General features: G+C 46.5%; 1 protein-coding gene across 2 annotated transcripts in view; it reads right to left on the minus strand.

The window, feature by feature from the left end:
* Positions 1 to 25414, minus strand: part of TRAIP (TRAF interacting protein) — a 535773-nt gene that overhangs the window by 353976 nt on the left and 156383 nt on the right. The window lies entirely within an intron of this gene.

Here is a 25414-nt window from a genome sequence, read left to right on the forward strand (position 1 = left end):
GTTGTTAGAAAAGGAAGGGCTGGAAACCATGCAAAGATAAAATATAATTTTGCATGTGGGCGGAAAGAGGTCTATGCTACGAGAACAAAAATATAGTTATTTTTGTTCTCGTAGCATAGACCTCTTTCCGCCCACATGCACTATGCTCAATTCCATTTTACACACACAATAGTTCACTGGAGCATGTACTCATTTTATTTTGGCCCGGCCAGTTGTTGGACTATTTCGGCACATTAAGGGCCCAATTCACAGAAGCGCATTATAATGGGAAAAACCCGTTGGAAAACGCTCTGTGAATCAGGCCCCAAGTCTTTAAAGACTATACTGCCCTTTTTGGAGAGCTGTTATTAAATGGAGTCTCACCAGGATTTCCTGTGATATACCGTTTCAGGGGCTGGAAATAACTGCACAGTTTAAAAACCACATTCACAATGCCAGTAGGTCTTTATTTTTAACAGGGAGAAACCTGAAAGTGTTGAAATTAAACAGGAGTATTATTATTGTTATTTTTTTTTATTAGGTTTGGAGCAAGTAGACTGCTAGAGCAGGAGGAGAAGGTGGGATAGAGTGCAAACTAACTGTAGTCGGTAATCTCAAAAGGGGTGGAGATTGTTAGGACAGTCTCTCCTCGTGCTCATGAGATTAGGGGAACAGACCCACAACTAGGCAACAGGGTTTGTCACTAATAGGAGAAGCAGGATGGTTCAAAATAAAATATACCACGTACAACACTTAAGGGATTGTCTTGTCCACAAAAAGATGTAATGAAAATAGTACTTTATTTTCTGAGACAGTCATTAAAACATAGGGCAAGAGGGCAAGTTACAGGTAAGTAAGCTTCGAACACTGAAAATAATAATATGAACATCGCGACCATACCAGTTCGAGTCATCGGCAATGTCTATGCAATGTCATATCTATATAAAGCAGAAAACCTGTTCGTTTGTTCCTCATACATAGTTTGCTGTTAGGACCTTCCTGACATTACTGGCTACCCGACATTTGGACACCCCACCCCTTTCCCTGGATTTCAGCCCCTTCACACAAGAAACGGTTTCCTAATATCGACAAACATCAATGCAGTCGTAGAAGGATAGGAGAAAGCTCATTTTACGCATCTTGACATGAGGATTCCTCAAAAACAAAGTTTCAACGCCATAGGATGCACCCTTCCCGAGATATTCACACTGCAATGCACAGCACACCTTTTCATTTTGTGTAATTTCTATCAGGCACGTCATTTCACCAAAATGCCAGGAGTAGCAGAAGTGACATTACACGACCCTCGACCTCTGATGACATCACAGGAAGTGATGTCAGTTGACCCCACCCAAAGTGACATCACAGGAAGCGATGGAACAGAACCTTTAACCCCATGACAAAATAGAAGTGGCATCACATAGCAATGTTCCTAAGTACACTATAAAAAATATGGTTACAATATCACTGTGAGATATACATTTCATACAAGAAGGGATCACCATATGTATCGTTAATATCAGTGTGTATAGGCCCACATTAGCAAACTACTGTGAATGCGAGCAGATGTCCAAGGCCAAATGATAATGATGTGTCATTATATAGCTCTTATCCTTAAGCACTTTATATAGAACAAATATACATACAATATCACCCAACCTGTGTTGGTACTCATTTATCGACCTCATGAAAGGCTGGGTTGAGGTGTTCAAGAACAGACTATCAGTCACTCACCCCTGAAGTGTGCCTGGAATAAACCTTTAATGAGTCTAGCAATTATTGTATAGAATTCCAGAAAGACATTTGTTATAACTAACAATCTAGACCCAGTGATTCCTACATTTGACGGTGTGCCCAAGATTCATAAAACACTCATTAAACCCCCTGGTAGACCCATAGTCTCAGGGAGTAATTTTATCTCAGCACCTCTTTCCAAAATGTTCTGATCATTACCTAGAGGGTTTTGTTCTGAATATGAAATCATATCTAAAAGACAGTAAAGATGGAATAAAAAAAATGGAGAATTTGCCATATGATGTGAATACGTCTTTTCTGCTGGGGCTCGATAGTGTATCGCTGTATACGAATATTCCACAGCAGAAAACTTTAGAAACAGTGTAAGAAATTTTGCATAATATAGTAGACCAGGATCCAATACCAAATTCCTTTATCCTATTGTGCATTGAGTTGGCCTTAACAAGGAATTCTTTTGAATTCCAAGGCATGTTTTAATGGCAAATAGAAGGGACCATGTTGGGGGCCACAATGGCCCAGAGAGTAGCAAATGTATACATTGAGGGGTTTGAGAAAGAACATATTTATATAACTCATCCTTTTACTGAACAACTACACTCATGGGCACGCTACATTGATGATGTTTTTGTAGTCTGGACAGGGACATTTGACCAAGCTAATGAGTTTTTAGTGTGACTAAATCAGCTCAACCGGCATCTAAAATTTACCATCAATATTCAGAAACATTCCATAGATTTTTTGGATTTGACCGTCTTTCATGAAGCAGCCTGCCTTTCAGTGAAACATTTTTATAAACCTATGGAAAGGAATTCACTTTTGCATTACCAGAGTCATCATGTAAAGCATCTGAGGGATAATCTGCCCTTTGGTCAATTTTACGACTCAAAAGGTATAGCAGTCAGCAAGCTTCCTTTGAGGACAAAGCATCCAAACTGACCAAGAAATTAAAAAAGAGAGGATACCTTAAAAACGTATTAAGAAATCTATGAAAATGAGCATCGAACAACAACCAGGATGCACTCCTAGAAGATAAAGAGGATACCTTAAAAACGTATTAAGAAATCTATGAAAAGAGCATCGAACAACAACCAGGATGCACTCCTAGAAGATAAACAGAAAAACACTTGCATAACGGTTGGTTTGTGTTAATACATTCACAAACCTGAGCTTGAAGATAAGCCACATTGTCCAGAAACACTGGAGAGTGTTTTCTGATACCAACCTTGAGGTATCGATGCTACTGTTTGCCTATAAGAAGTCAACAACTATTGGTAACCGGGTGAGCAGTAGTAAGCTCAGAGAAAAGGGCTCAAAAACCACGAACCTGACGCAATCCTGGTGTTTAAAACCAGCGATTGGTCATTACCCATGTGGCTAGTGTTTCATCTGTAAACAGACAAAGCCGTCAAAAGAGGTAGACATTGGTCTACCGAAGCCATGGCAACAAAACCAGTTTTCAAACTGTAATTCAGATTATGCCATCTACATGATTACGTGCCCATGCAATTTGCAGCATATTGGGAAGACCATTAGAAAGGTTAAAACCGTATCATAGAACCTAGAAGTTGCTTGAAGAAGTTGCTTAGCACTGATGGTGAAACATTTCATTGACAAACACAATCATGAGGAGTTTAGATGGACAGTGCTGCTAACAGTACAAGGGGCAAATCAATATATTAAAAGCAGGATTTTGTTGGTAAAAGAGCAAAGGCTTATTTTTTTGACACAAAGGGACACCAGGGCCCTCAATGAGGCGATGGAATGGTATAGAATGTAAGTATTAGGCCCGATGACTGATAGAAATTTTTATATGAAACGTCACGTAAGTCAGGGTTTTTCGAATGCCGACAGTTGGTTGCCGCAATTCGAGACAGCGCAAAATGCGCACAGTATGGCAACCTAGTGGGTTTTAGTGACAGCTAATTTTCATTTGAAAGATGGTGTACGGCACAATAGAGATTAGGGTGGTAGCCATGTGCCTATCGACCTCGATTGAAAACAAGTGTTTGTTTTCCCATTTACGGGCATTGTTACTATGTGCACTGAAGGTTTTCCAAGATAGAGGCATTGATATGAGAGATGGGGACTAGTTGTTATTCAAAATGGCAGACCAATGTCCATTCCTATGGTACCATTCCAAGATGGTGGCTACCTGAAATGTTTTGGCGCCAAAACGAGTTTCTACAAGCAGTAGAGAGGCCTACTTAAAGGCCCTGCAAGTAATAAACACTCTAGGACTCATTTTGCGAGACCGGCTGGAAGCTGCAGATGGCGAAAGGAAATAATTAAGGACACTGAACCCCGAAAATTGCCTAGGTAAGAATGGAAGGGAACATTTAACATGAGTGTGTTTTGAATAATTGGGTAGGCCTTCCAAACATTGATTGAAGAATAGTGAATCTAAGTGAAGAGAACCCTAGAAAATGGGTAAACATTGACTTATTAGAAAGCTTATTACTAGCATTGTTTTAGCGGAAATGAGGAAGGACTACAACTAAAGAAGTAATCAATTAAGGGGTACCCATTTTTTAATACCCTGTGTCTTTTACCCTGTAGAGCTGAATGAAACAAGAGTTGGCCCTGGGCTGCCGTAGCGACAAATCCTTTGGACAAGCCTCCCCAGAAAAGGTTCTAAGAAGATTGGTGACCCAGACTCGCACGGGCACAAACTGCTTCTGTGAATTGGGCACTTACCCATTGGTAAGATCTTGAGCCTTGCAAGTATTATGTAGGTGGATGATGACCCATAGTAATTTTAAGAACAATGAAAGATGCATCCTTATAAGATAACCAAGATAAATTAAGGACACATTTTGGAATAGACGGAATAACCAGTTCCTGGTAGTTGGTGGTCTCTAAACCTTGCTAGATTGTAGTAAAATAGCAGGAGAATTCTGGCATGAGGAAAATGGCAATTCTAACTAATACCCCCGTCTGTAATTGATTTACAGGTTCTGGTGAAGAAAAACTGATTTCCCACTAACTAGCCCATAATTTGACATATAACCCAACAGAGGTCCGTTCGCACTAGTGTTCCCAGGTAAAAAGACAGAGGGTCCACTTGGACAACTAGCTAGTGTCCAGAACATACAAGCAAAATTGTTGACGTTTTGTTTTTTCTTGTTTTTATCAACAGTCACGTCTCCAAACAAATGAATGTGTCTTCATTGAACTCCTTCTGATGACAACTCCTGAAGAAAGTCCCAGAGTTTAAGAGTTTATTTTTGTAAATGTGATTTGTAGCGACGTTCTAGAGTGACTGTTGAAGAAACTCTTTCTCTGACTTTTTCTTATTGATTAGTCTCACCTTCCCGAAATTAGGTTAGAGCAACATTTTTGTAAAAAGTAGTTATTTGGGCACTCCCAACCCTTGTTTGAGTATAGAATTCCAGAAAGACGTTATTTGTTATAACTTATCTTTGTTATTTACGGTCACTGCTCAAAGTGTTACACTTGTCGAACCAGCAGATTGTTTAAATTTTTTTTAAAAAATTAGGCCATAACAAGAAACCCAGCCACTCCAGAAACAAAGAGCCACATGGCGCTGGCCACAGCCCAGGAGCTTATATTTATTTAAAAAACAAAACATGTTTTTATTTTGGGGGAAGCAAGGGAGACCCAGGCGACCCGCAAATGACGACTGAGACTTCTATGCTTTTCTATTTCCAGATGCCTCCCAAAAACTGAAAATCTAAAGACAAATGAATCCAAATCAAAGAAAGTGAGATTATTAAGGGCCCGTCTACAGAACCCATGCAGAGTGCGGGTACGTTTTGCTAGTGTATAAATTAAAATTAAATAAATAAGGCTGTGAGCGGGGGCTGCAGGGGGAATCCCTGCAGCTGCCTGAAAAAAAAAAAAAAAAAGCCGGCTGTCATGATGCCTGCCCCCGGAAGACCAGACCAGGCCCAGCAGCCCCGGAAGCAGGCATCATGCCACTTGGAGCATGCCCAAAAGCCCCAGTTAGGGGCTGTTTGGTTACAGTCCTGGCGCCTATGGCGCCAGGCTCATAAAGATAAAGTCAGTCCTGGCGCCATGGGCGCCAGGCTCATTATTGATAATTTACCTGAAGCAGACCATGCTGCATACTCACCTGAGGCAGACCATGCTGCATGAAGACTCAAGCCAAATGAGGCTTAGGAGGGACTATTTTACTGAAGGGACTATTTTGTTACTTGGGTGGGGCTGTGGAAGAATACTTACCTGGATCTTCTTCCAAGGCTATTTAAACCACGCCCGGACAGCCACACGTGCTTCGCGTTATTCTGCTTGCTGCAGCGTAACGCTCACCGTGTTTTCAGCAGCTCCAGTCTTCAGCCACGCCCGCTTCAGTCCTGGGACTCCTGGAACAAGAAGACAAGAAGGATAAAGGTTAGAACAGGAGTTTTAACTTTAATCCTTACCAGAATCCTGATCCATTTCGCCACGGAACTGAAAGACAGAAGTCTTTGAAGCATCGCTTTGCATTCCTACGGCGCCGCACTGAACTCACCTGCTTGGCGGTACTTCAGCATTCCATCACGCTCTCTCCATCTCGCGGCCACCCTCCGACACCTAGGAAGACAAAGACAGCAAGCTGAGCAAGGGGACTCTCTAAGGCTATACAAGCTACCCCCAAGGACTTACCTGATTTACCATGGGAGGTACTCACCTCATCTCGGGTCGGCGCAGTCTACTCTGCTTCATCGCCGTACCCCGGCCCCTAAGGGGAAAACCACAATAGACTTACTTGAATCTTACCGAGTGCCATTTGGAAATCTTCGAGTGGATTAATCGGCAACCTGCAAGGAATCGGACAGAGTGAAGAGCAGACATTTGAACTCTTATGAACAATTGGACTTTAGAGTCAATACTGGAACTCACCAATTCCTCTACGCCAGTGAAGTAACTGGTCATCAACACGCCCCTGCGGTCGACGCAGGATGGAGAGCTCATCCTTCCAAACCATCAGGTGAGACTAAGGAGGGGACATCAAGAGTGATCTGTGGGAAGACAACGGGAGTGGGGAAGGTGGGTTGGCACTCAAATCCACGGGTGGTTAATTCCTCTTCTCCTTTGCAGAAGAATATTCTTGCGAGCCAGACAAACTAGGCTGAGCGGGCCAGTCCAGTCAGTCATCTCGGCGCTACACGTCACGCTGGTGGAAATAACCGCGGCCCAGTTCCGGTCGACGCCCCCGTGGGAACCAGGTGAGCGTAACACCGGCGGCACAGGTTCCAGATCACGGAAGTGAAAGGGAACCGGCGCTGCAGTGACACAGCATGTCGGAATGAAAGGTAAGTAGGGAGTGGGGGTGTGTGTATGTATTTGGGGTTGTTTTATAATCAATGACCGCATGGGAAATGTACAAACATTTTTGTATTGTGTGCATTTCCCATGCAGTCATTTCCGTTGCGGGTTATTTACCCCCGGTAAAATCACAAAGATCCTCTTGTCAGGTGCTCATTTTGAATTCTAGTGACAACCAATATTGTTAGAGCTTTACAGTGAACTGGTTCAAGCAAAGTACGAGGATGCTTGTAAAATCACACCTAGGATCCAGAACAACCTAGCTCCCAGGGTGTAACGCCCTTTTGAAGGTGCTCTAGACCCAAACTAAAACCTTTAAAATTGGACATCTATCCTCAAGGGAAAAGAATGGGCGAGTCTAGTAGCCTTTTCATTTAGAACAGGCTGGAGTCGGTAAGTCTTGAGGGCAAGTTCCTTTATTTATGTTCCAAGTTACAGTTTAAGTACATAAGTAGAATGCAGTGTCAGATTAGCGGCACTAGAATTAGGGAAAATTGACAACTTCAGAAGGGACAATCCACTGTGGATTACCAAGAGACAGGAGGAGATGAAACGTAAAAAACTGACGTTTGTTGCAAGAACAAAAACCTCCCACACCCTTTGGCAGATAGGCATAAGAGAGCATACAGCCTCGATATGAAAGCTGATATTAGGACATTTAATTTTGGGGAATTCTGTAAGTTTAAGGGTGCCATGAATTTTTTCTCTTTTTTCCGCATTTCTCTGGTCACGGATCACGATTTGGTGAATAATAGCACTTCTACTGAAGTCCCCCTGTCACTGCAAACCTTTATCACTCAGAGTATACAGTCCTGGTATCTCAGGCCCAATGGTGCTTCTAAAGATTAGAACACCCTACATTGGTTTTAGGGTAAGCTGGTGGCAGCTGTATTTTAGTTTTGGCTTCACCAGGGATCCAAACCAATTTACTGCACTGGTAGCCCCATGTACTTAATTTTTCTTTATTTACTCTCAAACACTTTTTTAGGGATTTCCTTTTTTCAGGGAAAACCACTAGGCAGGCCTAAAGTGGGAATTGTGCACACATGCCCTCTGTGAGCCAAACTATGCACCCTCTGTAGTGGTTTGAACTGGTATACAACAGTTCCTGGCCCTGGAAGGCCACATCACATCCTGTGTGGGTGATCTGGGTTGATAGGCAGATAATGGCACACACATGGCAGGAGACATCTGTACTATTCCACATGCAGTTTAGATGTTGCCCTTTCATTTCACTGCAGCCTATCACTGAGGTAAGACATGTTCTGCTCCCTGTCCACCATAATCTCCCTATTTATTTTTAATGGGTGTATGTAGTGCATGAACAAATGCGAATGGTTGGACTGCGGAAATGGGCGGAGCCTCTACAGATTTTTGAGTTTGCAATTATATATTATAGGAAAGCAGTAAAACGGAGGTACATAGGAAATCACAAAAATGAATTGCTAATAACTTTTTTGTAAACTTTATTTATGAATAGGTTCACATTAATTACGACACCCGTCAAACATATACAGCATTAGTACCCTGCTTGGTGTAAAGAAAATGAAATCCACGCACCGACTGGTGCGTTTGTGAGCCTTACCGCTCAGTAATCCAGCCTTACCTCTCAGTAATCCAGATCACGTTGCAGCGTGCATCTCGCGCCGGTCCCCAGCATTGTTTCCCGTCCCTCACAAACTCGCTCAGGCCGCCATGGAAAGGGGGAAGGGAATACACTTAGTCAGTTCTCCCTGTTCCATTGCGGGCATTTTTTATTTTTTATTTACTGCTTTCTTCATTTGTTTTCTTTGTTTACCATAGCCGCCACGGAACGTGAGAACAGACTACGTTTCCAGTTCGCAGTGGGCATTTCTTTTTTTTTTTGTATGCGAAATGTGAAGTGTCGGGCAACCGAAAAGAAAAGTGCCTTTAGTGCCCTGGTCTAACCTGCCAGGCTACTAATGGCAATATGCCCCTTGCCGGGGGGGCATTACTGCGTCCGGTAATGCCCCCAGGCCTTCATTAACTTTGCCTAAATAGAGAACAAGTCATAAACCAGCAACTGGCAGCAATCTCTTGCCCAGGATAACACCAACAGTCGTCCCCCACTCCCCAAACGATCCCCACAGCCTGATTGACCCATGCATGTTCTTGTAGGTATCTACGTACAGCAGAGAAAAAAGGGTGTAAACAGGAAGAATCCAAAACAGAGGCAAACCATTGGGGCACAGTGTGGAATCTCGAGGAAGAACAGAAGAGGCTGGAGGGGGGAAAAAGGAAAACGAAGTGACCAATCGGGAGGCCGTCAGATGCACTCTGGGAAGGGCCGGACGATGTGACACCAGACAACATAATGCAAGTAGTCAACCTCTCAGATAGAGTTCCAACAACCTCAGAGAATGAAGTATTGATAAAGGGACTCTCCTATTGCCTCACCTCAAAGTTGGATTACTCCAACTCACGGATTGATCTACACTGTTTTATACGTAAAATAAGATTGGCTAAACACTATGAAAATAAGGATTCTCTACACAAAAAACAAAAGATCAACACTCGATTTTGACCATCAAGGAAATACCAGCATTATGCGTCCTCGATTCATTATTCAATGAGGAATCAGATTGGGGAAGTGGAACAGACCAGAGCTGAATGGAACAGAATTGTCCCAGATATTGTAGACACCACCATGACAAACAGTAATCTAAAAATAAAATCCAAGTTCTGCCCACTTAACCCTAACAGTTCAAACATTGATTTATTTGAAGACTTGATAACAGAGGACTTAAAAATGCTGGCATTCAGATCCAATGTCAAGGAAAAGCATAATTTGACAGCTGCACAATGGAAAGCCATGAAGATTTAGGAGCAGATAAGTAGATCATGATTAAGTCCTCTGACAAGGGGGTAATGTGGTAGTGCTCAATGCAAAGGATTACAAGTTGTAAGCCATACAACAACTTAGAGATGTGAATAATTATAAAACATCAATCACTAATCCCTATCCAGGTTATAAGACCTAATATGACATCAAACTTAAGAATGGTTTGGACAGGGCTTACTGGGATGAGAGAATGTATTTAACTAAAGATTTCCCAACAACAGCCATTATTAATTTCATTCCAAAAATACACAAATGAAAGAAGCCACCCCCTGGCAGACCAATAGTGGCTTCCATTGACTCTCTATTAGAGAACACTTCCACATTTATTGACAAGTTCCTTTTCCCCTTTGTTGAAGCTTTATCTTCTTATACCAGGGATACAACCGAATACCTCAAACAAGTCGACAATGTTCCTAGGAATGAAGGATACTTACTGATTGCCCTGGATGGTGTCTCATTGTATACATACATCACACACCAACAAGGTATCAGGGCGGTCAAACGGTATCTGTCCCAGCGATCCCTTAATTATAGAGAACATTCCTAAATGATTTTGGATACGCTATTGTTTTGTCTTACCCATAACTTATGTCTGATGGGGCAATTTTACAATCAGCTGTGCGGTACAGCAATGGGAAGCTCAGTAGCCCCAACCTATGCAAATCTGTTTATGGGGGTGTGGGAGGAAAACCCATTTGCTGCAGATGAAATGGCCGTACATACAAATAGGGTGCTAATATGGCAAAGATATATGATCTTTTTATCCTATGGGATGACACAGATGCAGACTGGCTGGAATTGCTCAAACTCCTCAACACAAATGTCATGATCTCTGCTTCCAAGAGGTCAGGACTTGCCCAACTCCCTTGGAAGCAGACCCATAACCCAGGTTCCGAGCGCCAGCCGGTCCCAATTGGGACCTTTTGGACTCTGTCCTGGCGCCGGTGGCACCAGGCTCATAAATGTGCCCAGTCCCAGCGCTGGAAGCGCCGGGCTCATAATGCTTGGGTGGACTTACCTGCAGCAGACCATGCTGCTTACTTACCTGCCAGTTGAGCCTCTGATCCTCTTCTGTTCGGGACTACTTTTCCTGTTGGGTGGGGCAGGAGCCACTCCCTAGGTTCAGAACCCTGGAACTCTTCTGGAAAGCAGGGACTCTTTTCTTTCCTAGGCGTGGCTGTGGAAGGAGACTCCTAAGCACTACAGGAGGCTATTTAAACCACACCCGATGGATGAATCTTGCTTTGTGTTATTCTGCATCCTCTGCAGCAGAACGCTCATCGTGTCTTCTGCATCTGATCCTGGGTCTAAGGAAAAAGGCTTACCATCCCGAATCCTGTCTTCAGCAACACCTATAAAGACAAGAAAGAACAGGTTAGCATTACGGTCTTCAGTGACAGCGCTCCTTTTACCTGATCCATCGGCTGTCATCAACGCCTCGCACTGCATTCCGGCATCTGAAAGACAAAAGCTTACCAATTCTGCGCACGCTCCGGAGGCCTTCGGCGCTGCATCTCGCATCTGAAAGATAAAACAAGGTGCGTTTAAAGACTTTGGGGAACTTAAATACTCACGAGCCATTACTCCTTTCACATCTAACCCAGTGGGTATTCGGGCACCCTGCAGCCACTCCGAACTTATACCTGCAAAGGAAAAAGACAGTTAGAGCGCGCCGTGAAGCAGGCAGCAAGCGCTTACTTACGTGCTTCAAGGCGCTTCTATTCATCACACGGGCTCCATCTTCGCCATCGCCGGAACCCTGCAAAACAAGATACAACATTACTAAAGACTTTTAAAGACATTTGAATTACTCGAAATTTACCGTGCGTGAAGAAAACGACGGACAGCAATCCTCTGAAGTCAAGAGGCCTGCTTCCCTTATCCAGTGAGGAAACTGGTTTCAGCACCCTGCTCCGAAGCAGATGGAGAGCACGGCGTTCACTTACCTAAGGTGAGCGCGTTAACCTTTGGGGTCCTACAGGAGAAGAGAAAGGGAAGAAGAGAGAGACATTCAATAACCCAGTTCATTAATCCCATATTTTCTATCTGCAGACACCTTACCCTTCAAGTCAGACATACAGTGCACAGGGGTCCAGCCCAAAGAGCCAGCCGTGTGTTACACATCACCTTAGAAGATACGGTATACGCCCAGTCAAGACCGGCGCCTCTACGGGAATCAGGTGAGCGTTACAACAAATGATGAAAATGTAAGATTCACAGAACAGCACAACAGAGAGGAGGTTGTATATATGGATATCAAGATCAAGGTAGTAGGAGGTGAAATCACTACTGAATTATATCGCAAGGAAACCAGCACCAAACATGCTACAAGTGCACACCCGACAAGCCTGAAGAACAGTATACCCTATGGAGAGTTTACGCATCAAGCAAAATTGCAATGAAGAACAAATCTCTGAGAAAAATGCTAAAATAGCAGCTGCCAGATTTTATGCAAGTGGGTATTAGAAAGAAATCATTAGTAAAGCATATGTCACGACCCTCAGCCCTGATCCCCACTGGCAAGCCCATTGGCCAGGTGGAATCAGTCGTGGGGCCAGTCGTGGCACCTTTGGCGCCAGGCTCATAAACAGGGAAAGACATCAGCTAAAGGAACTACTTTATTCAGGCTTTCAGCCAACATGGAGGCATCCACATAGCTTGATTCCTAGAACCAAGCTATGCGGTATAGTGTTTTGGGTGTGGTGGCGTAGGGACTACTTTACCTGGACTACTTTGCAGAGACTATTTAAACCACACCCGAACAAGACAACACGCTTCGCGTTACTACTAGCAACGTGACGCTCACCGTGTCCAGCTTCTCACGAGCCTGGCAAGATCCAGACCTGCAGAAAACAACAAAGAACATCATTAGCAGCAGAATCTTACCTGCAATCTCCATCCTTCACTGGTCACAGCTCCGTGTGGATGGTTCGCCACCCGGATCGAAGGACCTGAGAAAGGAAGAAAGACATCATTAAAGAAGGCAGTAGAGACATTTCAACCACAAATTGCTTAGAGACTTACCTGGCTGGTGGTTGTTCGACCGGTATAGCTCCGGAACTCCATCTGCGCTGGGAGCACACCGCGACCTACAAAAAAAGAGAAAACACAGGTCAGTGAAGACAAGACATCGGCGCACTGCGCAAAGCGCCTACTTACCGCATCATAGCGCTATTATGCGCCATCATTTACTGGCGAGAACCAGCCTACACAGTTCGCCAAGCGGACGCTGCGCACACCTAAGGGAGATAAACAGACATTATTGAACAGAGAAAAGGCATAAAAGAATAACTCCATAAACCGCAATAAGACCTACCTGAAAGACATTACTTGGTCTGCTGTCAGTGAAGTAACTGGACCGCACGCACCCACGAAAGACAACGCGCCCCTGCCCAGAACGCAGGACGGAGAGCCCACCAACTTCGATAACAAGGTGAGAAGAGAACCCGGAGGGGCTGAAATCACAAGGGAGGTGGGAAGGCTTACCTTGGCTGTCCAGTCCTAAAAAGTCTTCATTTCCAGGAAGAATTCCACCAGGGAATCATTGAAAAGGGCACCAACGACCAACTGGCTGGGTGGCGTCCCCGGGGATACCAGGTGAGCGTAACAGAACGCAAAGCCTCACATAAATAATCCCCCTGGGCGCCATGGAGACATCGGAAATTGACCAATTGGCCCAATTGTTGGGGGACCTTTGTGCCGAGGTTCATTCAGCCCGACAAGAGACTAATGTACTCCGAAGAGACCTAATAGTGACCAAGGATCGCACCGAGGAGATCGGCAGGCAGTTATTGAAATTGCAGGCAGGTCAGACTCCTCTGCCTGGGGGAAATCCACTGATGCAAAATCCTATCTCACCATCTTATAGCCCCACACCAGTACAGATCACGCTGCCTGGAACAGTTCCCCTGGCACCACCAGAAAGGATTTTGTGTGACCCACAGAAGTATGCAGCATTCATAAATCAGTGTCGCCTTCATTTCCTTTGTCGCCCTGGGGCGTTTCCAAATGACCAAGCTCGGGTAGCTTTCGTCCTATCATACTTGAGTGGAAGCGCAGCGGATTGGTCGGTGCTGTTGGCGACCCATAATGATCCATTGTTACAGGACTATGGGGGGTTCCAAAGAGAAGAACAAGTTACTTCTTACCTGGTAACGTTCTTTCGACGGGATGTTCCTCCGACGTATTCCTTATCTTTGATAATATGTTTCCAGCTTGCTGGCCTCGGAAATTTTTTCTGTAGAGGGCTCTGCGCGTCGACGTCCGCCGAGTCGATGTCCCTCGACGCCCACCGTATCGGCGCTGACGTCATCATGCCCATAAATAACCATGCGCTGCGTCCGTTGCTCAGTTCCGTTTTGTAGCATAGGAAAAGTCATGCCTGAATTGGTTATTGACCTTGAAGGAGCGTAAGCTGCAACCACAAGGGAAGTATCACTGCAGGGATGGTTGGGAGGGGCGATAAGGAATATGTCTGAGGAACATCCCGTCGAAAGAACGTTACCAGGTAAGAAGTAACTTGTTCTTCAAAGGGATTGTGTCCTCCGACGTATTCCTTATCTTTGATAGACTCCCATAGCAGTGGCATGTAATTGGAGGTGGGAGTGAGAATGTTATGTATCCCTTTATGGGAGGAATCCAGATTGTAAAATTTTGTGAATGTATGTGCGGACGACCATGTGGCAGCCGCACATATGTCTCGGACTGGTACCCCTCTTTGGAGAGCCAAAGAGGCTGCGATACCCGTGGTTGAATGAGCCCTGAGATTTTGGGGTGGCTCTTTCCCTGCCAGTTTGTAACATTCCAGGATGGCCAAAATAATCCACCTGGAGATGGTTTGTTTTGTTATGGGTAGTCCCAACTTGTGACCCGAGTATCCTACAAACAGTTGGTCTGCTTGCCTGATCCTAGCCATTCTGCTGATGTAAAAGCTGAGAGCTCGCCTTGGGTCCAGCCTATGTAGCCTTTCCTCCTCTTTCCCCGGATGGGGAGGAGGGTAGAACGAAGGTAAGGTAATTTTCTGAGCAATATGAAACCACCTTTAGGAGGAAATTAGGCTTCACCTGTAGGACAACTTTGTCCTTGTGGAAGATTGTATGTGGGGGTTTACAGGAGAGAGCTTGTAGCTCGCTCACCCACTTTGCAGGTGTTAGTGCTACCAATATGACAGTTTTAAGCGTGAGAAATCTTAGCGTGCAAGAGTGAAGTGGTTCGAATGGAGTGCCCATTAGGAAGTTTAAGACTAAATTTAAGTCCCATAAGGGAACCTGGAATGGTTTTGGAGGGTAAACATTAGTTAGTCCCTTGAGAAATTGTACACTAGAGGAAGTTTGAAATACAATGGTTCCTCCGCAGTACGCTTGAAGATAGAAAGCGCTGCGAGGTAGCCTTTTACAGTGCCAACTTGAAGGCCTGAGTTTGCCAAGTAGAGTAGAAACGATAACACCGTTGGTGTACCACATGAAAAAGGGTCGATATTCTCTTCCCTACACCAGCTGCAAAAATGTTTCCAACGCCAGCAGTATAAAGACTTTGTTGCCAGTCTTCTGGCCGAAAGCAACACCTCCATGACGTCATCAGGGAGATCCCAATCCTTGTACCTCACCCTTTCAGAAGCCAAGCGTGAAGGTTGAGGGTTCTGGTGTCTGGATGGAGAACCTGACCTCCCTTCTGCGAGAGAAGATTCTCTTTAAGTGGAAGACGGATTGGAGGACAGATGGACATATCTAGAAGGTCCGGGTACCACGTTCTCCTGGCCCAATCCGGGGCAATTAGGATCATGGTTTTCCGGAATCTTCTCAACCTCCGGATCATTTGAGGAATAACAGGGACTGGTGGGAACGCATAAAGGAGTGGCAACTCCCAGTCCACTACGAACGCATCTCCTAGAGCTCCTCTCGGGGGAAATTCCATTGAACAGAACAGATCGCACTTCCTGTTGGTGCTTGTGGCGAACAGATCCACCTGAGGGGTTCCCCAAAGGGCAAAGATCTCTTGAAGGACTTCCTGAGCTAGCTCCCACTCGTGGGAGACTGTGCTCTGCCTGCTCAGAGCGTCCGCTGTCAAGTTCTTCTCTCCGTCTAGGTGGACTGCCGATAGAGAGATTCCTTCTTGGATTGCCCAAAACCAGAGCTGCATCGCCTCTCTGCACAGTGGCAGTGATCCTACGCCTCCTCTTTTGTTGAGGTAGTGCATGGCCACCGTGTTGTCCGTCATTATCAGGACATTTCTCCCCTGTACTGATGGCAGGAAAGCTTTCAGCGCTAGTCTAATCGCTCTAATAGGTTGATGTGCAGTCTGGACTCCGATGGAGACCAACGACCGCTGATGGTCAAGTCCTTGTCATGGGCGCTACTGCCGAGGGGCCAGGACTGGCCCAGCGCCCTCGGAAGCAGACCCGTCTTCCACTACTCCGGACCCAGCAGACCCCTACAGGGGCCATTTGGACCGTGTCCTGGCGCCTTTGGCGCCAGGCTCATGAAAGGTTTCAGTCCCAGCGCCGGGCTCATATTGATAAACAGTGTAATAATGCTTGGGTGGACTTACCTGAGGCAGACCATGCTGCCTATTTACCCAGAACAATCCAGTCTGGTTGAAGTCCCCAGCCATCAGGGCTGGGAGGAACTATTCCCTCCATTCAGGAACTCTTTTCTTACCTCGGTGGAAGAACACACACTGGAAGCACTTCTCTGCTATTTAAACCACGCCCAATGGAAAACACGTGCTTCGCGTTATTCTGCAGCAGCAGCAGGACGCTCACAGAGTCGGCTCCTGCATTCCAGGTCCAGAGTCATCTTCAGCGTCCACGCAGCAACCTGTGGATGAAGAAAGACACAGAACAATAGTTACCAGATCCCGGAATCCAGTCACCGGCAAAACCTGTTTTTGCACGCGCAGAAGCGGCCGCATCAACCGCAGCATCCCAGCACCTGAAAACTAGAAAAAGGACATTATTAGAAGTGCAATTAAAAGCGGCCAACGAACATTATACTTGCGTGCATCGGCACGTGCAGTGGCAAAGGATATAAAGCCCGCAGCATCCCGGCACCTGAAAACTAGAAAAAGGACATTATTAGAGGTGCCATTAAAAGCGGCCAACGAACATTATACTTACGTGCATCGGCACGTGCAGCGGAAAACTACGCCCACAGCATCCCGAGGCCTGAAACAAAGGAAAAGGGACATTATTGAGGTGCCCATCTTTTAAAGCCTAAAGACTACAGTATACTTACAGGCATCCGCTCATGCAGTAACGGCGGCATCGCTCTTCGGCATCCCAGCACCAGTGCCACAACTAAGGCCGCAAAAGACTTGAGCCTCAACACTGAACTCATCCAGTGATGTAACTGGAATCCACGCACCCCTGCACCAGACGCAGGATGGAGAGCTCAGCATTTATACGCCTAAGGTGAGAGCTCGCCGAGACAAGTAGAAAGCTAGGCTGTGGGAGAAACTGGCGATTGGTGGGAGACGGAATCCCATCAAACGGTGATTAACCCTTTTTCTTCCACCTGCAGAAAACTTACCCTGCAAGTCAGACATTCGATAAGAGGAAGCCCAGTCCTGAGAGTCGTCCGAGCTCTACGCTTCTCAATTGAAGAAACAATAGCAGCCCAGCCGGGATCAGCGCCTCCGTGGGAATCAGGTGAGCGTTACAGAACGCGAAGCCCACCAATAACCTCCTACCCAGGCGCTATGGAAACTTCCGACACAGACCAACTGGCCCAGTTATTAGGGGAATTAAGAGCTGAAGTTCATGCTGCCCGCCAGGAAACGAATGCCCTTAGGAGGGAATTGATAATATCAAAAGAACGAACTGATGATCTCGCCAGACAGTTATTACAGACACAAGCGGGGCAAACCCTGCTACCTAATTCAGGAGGGAGCTATATCCCAGCGGCTTCAGCCAATCCTGTTCAAATCAACCTACCCGGAAATGTGCCATTGGCACCGCCTGAACGCTTCTCTGGTGACCCTAAAAGGTTTGCAGTGTTTATAAATCAATGCCGGTTGCACTTTCTTTGTAGACCTGCAGCCTTTCCGACTGACCAGACTAAGGTAGCCTTTGTGCTTTCGTATCTTAGCGGCAGTGCCGCTGATTGGTCGATCCCTCTGGTTACACAGGATGACCCGATCCTTCGTGATTTCCCGACCTTCCAGGCAAATATGGAAAGACTTTTTGCAAGGCATTCCCAGGGGCAGGCCCTGGACAACAAACTCGTTTCCCTACGACAGGGCAATCAAGATCTTTTGGCCTACATTGCATCATTCAATAGGCTAATCGTGGAAACCAGATGGCCTGAGGACAAAAGAATCACGCTTTTTCACAGGGGTTTGCGTGGCGAACTCAAAGACGTCCTTGCCCAGGTAGTGAATCCTCCTCAGGATTGTTCAGAGTACATTGATTTGGTGGTCCAATTGGATCACAGACTACAAAACAGAAAGGCGGATCGATCCAGGTTTGAAACACGAGTGTTCCCTAAGCCTCAAAGTCACACCAAAGGAGTTGAAGCCGTCGAACCTATGCAAATTGGGGTTTTAAAGGGTCCCCTAACCCAGAAAGAACGCGACAGGAGACGAAAAATGCAACTATGTCTCTATTGTGGAAATTCAGGACATTTTCTTCGAGATTGCCCGGTGAAACCACCTAAGAAGACAGTGGGAGCTTCTGATAAGAGTTCTGAAAAGCCTGAGCCGGGAAACGACCTCGCCCGACAAGTGTAGAGGTCCGCTTGCCGAGCGTAAAAAGCAGTTCTTTGACCTCGCACTTCATAATGCCAATGGTCCTCGTAAACCCAGAGCAACCGGATCGTTTGCATGCAATTAAGGCATACATTGATAGCGGAGCAGTTGGAAATTATGTGGACCGCGAATTGGCTTCCAGGATGAACTTACCTCTTTGTCCAAAGGTGGTTAAAGACGTCATTACCACGGTGGATGGGACGGAAATCGCCTCCGGACCAGTGACCCATACCACTACTGAAGTGACGATACTAGGCCAAGACGGGCATCAGGAGTTAATTGTGTTCGACGTGATCAAGGCTCCTCAATTCCAAGTAATTCTAGGGATTCCTTGGTTGGAGAAACACAATCCTCAGATTGATTGGCGAGCAAAGACGATAAAGTTCCCAGAGTGCACACCAACTTGTTATCCACGACCCAACATTGGCCTAGCGTCAGTAACGGCTGACGGTCCACAATTACCTCTAGAGTATCGAGAGTTCCAAGATGTTTTTCAAAAGGAACAGGCTAACACCTTGCCACCCCACAGATCATACGATTGTCAGATAGATTAGCTACCCGGTGCAACTCCCCCTTGCAGTAGGATTTACGCCCTTACCGAGCCTGAGAACCTTCATCTGCGACAGTATTTAGACCAGTACCTGGCCAATGGCTTTATCCGTCCGTCGAAGTCCCCTGCATCCTCGGCTCTGTTCTTCGTACCAAAAAAAGAAGGTGACCTCAGAACCTGTATAGATTATCGTGCTCTGAACCAGATAACAGTAAAAAACCGGTACCCCTTACCTCTGATCCCGGAACTTCTTGACCAGGTAAAAAACGCCTGTATTTATACTAAGCTTGATCTCTGGGGAGCTTATCACTTGGTACGGGTCAAGGAAGGAGATGAATGGAAGACGGCCTTTCGCACTAAGTATGGGCTATTTGAATACCAAGTGATGCCCTTTGGACTATGCAATGCACCGGCCGCCTTCCAATATTTTATGAATGATGTCCTCAGAGAGCTCATTGATGTCTGCGTTGTCGCCTACATAGATGACATTCTTATGTACTCATCTTCAGAAGCTGACCATCGAAATCATGTTAGGGCGGTCCTTGAAAAACTTCGCCAACATAAACTTTTTGCCAAGCTCGAAAAATGTGTTTTTCATGTCATTGAGGTCGAATTTTTGGGATTTATTCTGACACCCAAAGGAGTCCACATGGACTCGAGAAAAGTAGACGCTATCCTCAAATGGCCGTCTCCTACTTCCATGAAAGGCGTTCAAAGCATGCTAGGCTTTGCCAATTTTTACCGTAGATTTATTCCAGAGTTTTCACGAGTGGTACAACCCATCACCGCCCTCTTAAGAAAAAATAAACGCTTTGAATGGTCCGCAGAAGCAGAACAAGCCTTCCAAGAGCTAAAGGCTAAATTCACCTCGGCGCCAATACTGAAACACCCACGCCCGGACCTCCCTTACATCGTTGAAACCGACGCCTCCAGCTTAGCAATGGGAGCAGTTCTATCACAAAGAGATCCAGAGACTAACCAACTGCATCCTGTGGCATTCTGGTCTCGGAAGTTCTCGGCGCCTGAGATCAACTACACCATCACAGACAAAGAGCTTCTAGCGATTAAATCAGCCTTTAAGGCATGGCGACATTATCTCCTCGGGGCCAGACACACCGTCACAGTGATCAACGATCATCGAAATCTGCAGTATCTGAAAACCGCCAAGGCTCAATCCTCCAGACAGCTTCGCTGGGCTCTATTCTTTGCTGAATTTGACTTCGTGCTCACTTATCGCCCCGGCAACAAGAACGGTAAAGCGGATGCTCTTTCCCGAATTGGAATGGGAGAGAACGTTGCCAATCCAGAACCTGTACCGTGGGTCTGATTTTTTCACAATCCATTGAGGATATTGAAGAAAAAACTAAACAACTTGTAACCTCACCAGACTTACTGAACTGGTTACAAAAAGGAAAAGATTTCACCGCAAGCAATGACTTGCCTTATTTCCAAGGACGATTGTTCCTACCACACGCCGATTTACAAAGACAGGTAATCTCCTGCTATCATGATTCATTAATTGAGGGTCACCCTGGCAGTGCCAAAACCACAGAAAAGGTGAAGAGACACTTCTGGTGGCCTTCGTGGAGAAAAGACAAAGGAATTTGTGATGTCCTGTGGTGTGTGCGCTCAAAACAAGGGTCAGAAGAAGAGGCCGGCTGGTCTTCTGCAACCATTAGACATCCGACCGTGTCCCCGGCATACCCTTTCCATGGACTTCATCACAGACTTACCCCCCTGTTCCGGGTACAACACCATTCTTGTTATTGTGGAACTGTTTTCTAAAATGGCCCACTTCATTCCGCTAAAAGGCGTACCTTCAGCATCAGTCCTAGCCAAAGTATTTCTTGAAAACATTGTCCGGCTACACGGCTTCCCGTCAGTACTAATCTCAGATAGGGGGAGCCAGTTTATTTCCCACTTTTGGCATAGCTGTTGTCGATTAGCTCAAATCGATGTAAGACTTTCGACCAGCCATCATCCCCAGACCGACGGGCAAACCGAGAGAACAAACCAGACTCTCGAGCAATATTTACGATGCATGCTACAACAGTCGGAGAGTAACTGGAAGGACATCCTTTGGATAGCTGAATATGCTTACAACAATTCAGTTCATTCGGGTACCGGGAAGAGTCCCTTCTACATCTTGTATGGGATTCATCCTCGAACCTCCAACCTTGATCCACCTCAAGATCTTGGAACACCCGCTGTGGATCAATTGCACACCGTTATTACCCAAGCTTTTAAGGAAGCGACTGCACATCTACAACAAGCTAAAGAGAGGTACAAAAAAGGAGCAGATCAACACCGAAGCAATGCCCCTCAATACCAGGTTGGGGATCAAGTCTGGCTGTCCACCAAACATTTATCGCTTAAAGGGCCTCGCACCTTCAACCCCAAATACCTGGAACCATATCCAATTACGGCCATAATTAATCCAGTGGCCGTTAAATTAGAATTGCCAACCCATATGAGAATACATCCTGTATTTCACGTATCTCTTTTGAAACCCATGCAACCTGGAACCAGATTGACCAATCCTCCAGAGCCCATTCAAGTGAATGGGGAGCCCGAATTTGAAGTAAAAGACATTTTGGACTCTAAAATCATCAGATCGAAGCTATTCTACCTAATCGGCTGGAAAGGCTACGGACCTCAGGAAAGGTCATGGGAACCCTATGACCACGTCCATGCTCCTCGTCTAGTCCAGAAATTTCCATGAAGGGTTTCAGTCCCGGCGCCATAGGCGCCGGGCTCATATTGATAAACAGTGTAATAATGCTTGGGTGGACTTACCTGAGGCAGACCATGCTGCATATTTACCCAGAACAATCCAGTCTGGTTGAAGTCCCCAGCCACCAGGGCTGGGAGGAACTATTCCCTCCATTCAGGAACTCTTTTCTTACCTGGGTGGAACCGGTGGAAGAACACACACACACTGGAAGCACTTCTCTGCTATTTAAACCACGCCCGATGGAAAACACGTGCTTCGCGTTATTCTGCAGCAGCAGCAGGACGCTCACCGAGTCGGCTCCTGCATTCCAGGTCCAGAGTCATCTTCAGCGTCCGCACAGCAACCTGTGGATGAAGAAAGACACAGAACAATACTTACCAGATCACGGAATCCAGTCACCGGCAAAACCTGCAAAGAATAAACATAAACATAAGGTTAGAAAAGTGCAACTCGCTCGCAGCCGCGCCCGCTTACCTGATCCATCCGTGATTGCAACGGAGCTAACCGCGGCCTTCTCTTCGGCAGCTTCTCTGCACCTGAAAGGCAAAGGACATAATTAAAAAGGGGTTTGGGTGAAGGCAGTCGCATTCATCTTAACTTACCAGTATTTGCACGCGCAGAAGCGGCCGCATCAACCGCAGCATCCCGGCACCTGAAAACTAGAAAAAGGACATTATTAGAGGTGCCATTAAAAGCGGCCAACGAACATTATACTTGCGTGCATCGGCATGTGCAGCGGCAACGGAAAACTACACCCACAGCATCCCGAGGCCTGAAACAAAGGAAAAGGGACATTATTGAGGTGCCCATCTTTTAAAGCCTAAAGACTACAGTATACTTACAGGCATCCGCTCATGCAGTAACGGCGGCATCGCTCTTTGGCATCCCAGCACCAGTGCCACAACTAAGGCCGCAAAAGACTTGAGCCTCAACACTGAACTCATCCAGTGACGTAACTAGAATCCACGCACCCCTGCACCAGACGCGGGATGGAGAGCTCAGCATTTATACGCCTAAGGTGAGAGCTCGCCGAGACAAGTAGAAAGCTAGGCTGTGGGAGAAACTGGCGATTGGTGGGAGAAGGAATCCCATCAAACGGTGATTAACCCTTTTTCTTCCACCTGCAGAAAACTTACCCTGCAAGTCAGACATTCGATAAGAGGAAGCCCAGTCCTGAGAGTCGTCCGAGCTCTATGCTTCTCAATTGAAGAAACGATAGCAGCCCAGCCGGGATCAGTTCCTCCGTGGGAATCAGATGAGCGTTACAGTCGTTGGCATGGGCTCCCCACCCCGTGAGTGAGGCGTCTGACTACTGTTATCTCTGGCCATTGTTGCCAAAACAGTTCTCCTTTCAAGAGGTTCCCTGGATAGGCCCACCATTGAAGGTCGCGGGGTACCTTGTCCGGAATCCGGAGGAGATCTGTCATTCTCCCTGAGAATTGCAACCACTGACTTCTCAGTGCCCACTGAAGAGATCTCATTCTCCGGCGAGCCTCTGGCACAAGGAAGATGCAGGATGCCATGAGGCCTAGCAACCTCGAAAAGTCGAAGGCTGGGAGACGTTGGGCATTTTGAAACTTGGTGACCATCTGTAGAATATCTTGAGCCCTCACCTCTGGTGGCGAGGCTTTTCCCAGGGAAGTGTCCAGGACCGCTCCAATGAACTGGAGTCTCTGTGATGGTATCATCTGTGACTTCTTTAAATTGAGGGAGAAGCCCAGTCTGTGAAGGAAGTGGCAGACATAATCTAGCTGGGCCTGGGCCTGTTCCGAAGATACAGCCCTGATCAGCCAATCGTCCAGGTAGGGGTAGACGTGGATCCCTTCCCTCAGACTCGCCGCCACTACAGACATCAGCTTGGTGAAGACCCTCGGGGCGGAGGTCAGCCCAAATGGCAGAACTCGAAATTGATAATGAGAGTCGCCAATTGCAAACCTCAGGTATTTCCTGTGTTTGAGATGGATTGGCACATGGAAATACGCATCCTGAAGGTCCGGAGATACCAGCCAGTCCTGGAGCTGGAGGGCCTGAAGGATCTGAGAGAGAGTTACCATCTTGAACTTGTCCTTCCTGAGGACTTGTTCAATTCTCGTAAGTCCAGGATGGGTCTCAGTCCTCCGTCCTTCTTTGGTATGAGAAAGTAGGGGGGGTGGGGGGTACCAGCCCTTGTTCTTGTCCGCTACAGGTACCGGTTCTATGGCACCTTTCTCTAGCAGGTCTGATTTCCTGCAAGAGGAGCGGATCTGGAACTTTTAGAGAGCTGTTCCCCGGTGGATGACTGAGGAATGTGTAGAAAGGGTAGGCAGTAACCCTGGGCAACTGTCTCCAATGCCCAAGCATCTGACGTTATCGCCTGCCATTCCGTCAGATGGTGAGTTAACCTACCCCCTACAGGTGTATTGTGCGGGAAGGCCTCAGAGTGGTTTGGGGGCGGCTGATGCAGATGCCGAGGGTAAAGAGGCACCTGCTGCGGTCTTCGTACTTTTGACCCATCCACCTCGGGTGGATCTCCTTTGGCCTCTTTGAGCCAGCCGTCCTCTGCCTTTCCCGAATGCGGAATAATAGCGAAAGGACTTTCCTCTTCCAGAGGTTCCTGAGGGGCGAAAAAGGAGTTTGGCGGATAGCAGCTCCTAAAGATTTTGCTGCTGCTTTAGAAGTCTGTAACTTTTCCAGACTGTCATCAGCCTTTTTCCAAAATAATGAAGAGCCGTCAAAGGGCATATTCAAAAGCCTGCCCTGTACATCTGGAGCAAAGCCCGACTTTCCCAACCACGCATGCCTGCGGATTGTTGTACTTGCCGCCATGGCCCTGCTGATACTGTCAACGGAATCGATGCCAGTTTGAAGTGATTCGCACATGGCATCTTTGCCATCTTTAATAATGTTAAGGAAGGCTTCCTTTTCCTCTCCTTCAGGTATGCAGTCAGCCGCTGATGAAGCACGCTCCCATAGTGTGCGACTGAACCTGGCGAGCGTACAGGTGGCGTTGATGGACTTCAACGCCATACTACAGGCAGAGAAGACTTTCTTCGCCATAGAATCGTACCTCTTGTCATCTCTATCCTGTGGGACAGTAGGGTAAGCGGTCCTACTGCTAGATGAAGTTGCCGCTTGAACCACCAGGCTCTCTGGGGTCGGGTGTTTCGATAAGTATTCAGGGTCAGCAGCCGCTACCCTATACCTGGCTGACAATCTTTTATTGACCGCAGGGATAACTTCAGGAGTTTCCCCAATTAGATGCAATTTTCCTTTGTAAGGCTGCATGGAAGGGGACCACCGGGTCCTCCTGTGGGCCTTTGTCTAATATGTCTGTTAGGTCATCCAGTTGAAAAACAGGTGAAGGCGCAGACCAACCGATAAATTCAATAATTCTTGCCATCAGGGTTCTATAGGGTGTTTCGGCATGTTCCCCTGGGTCTGGCTTAACAAATTCCACTTCTGGGGAAGTGTCCAGCCCACTTGCCTCATGTAGTGACTCCTGTAGGTCCTTCAGCCTTCTTTC

Source organism: Ambystoma mexicanum, chromosome 2p (genome assembly GCF_040938575.1).
Source record: "Ambystoma mexicanum isolate Mex_15411 chromosome 2p, UKY_AmexF1_1, whole genome shotgun sequence".
In the NCBI taxonomy this organism is placed as follows: Eukaryota; Metazoa; Chordata; class Amphibia; order Caudata; family Ambystomatidae; genus Ambystoma; species Ambystoma mexicanum.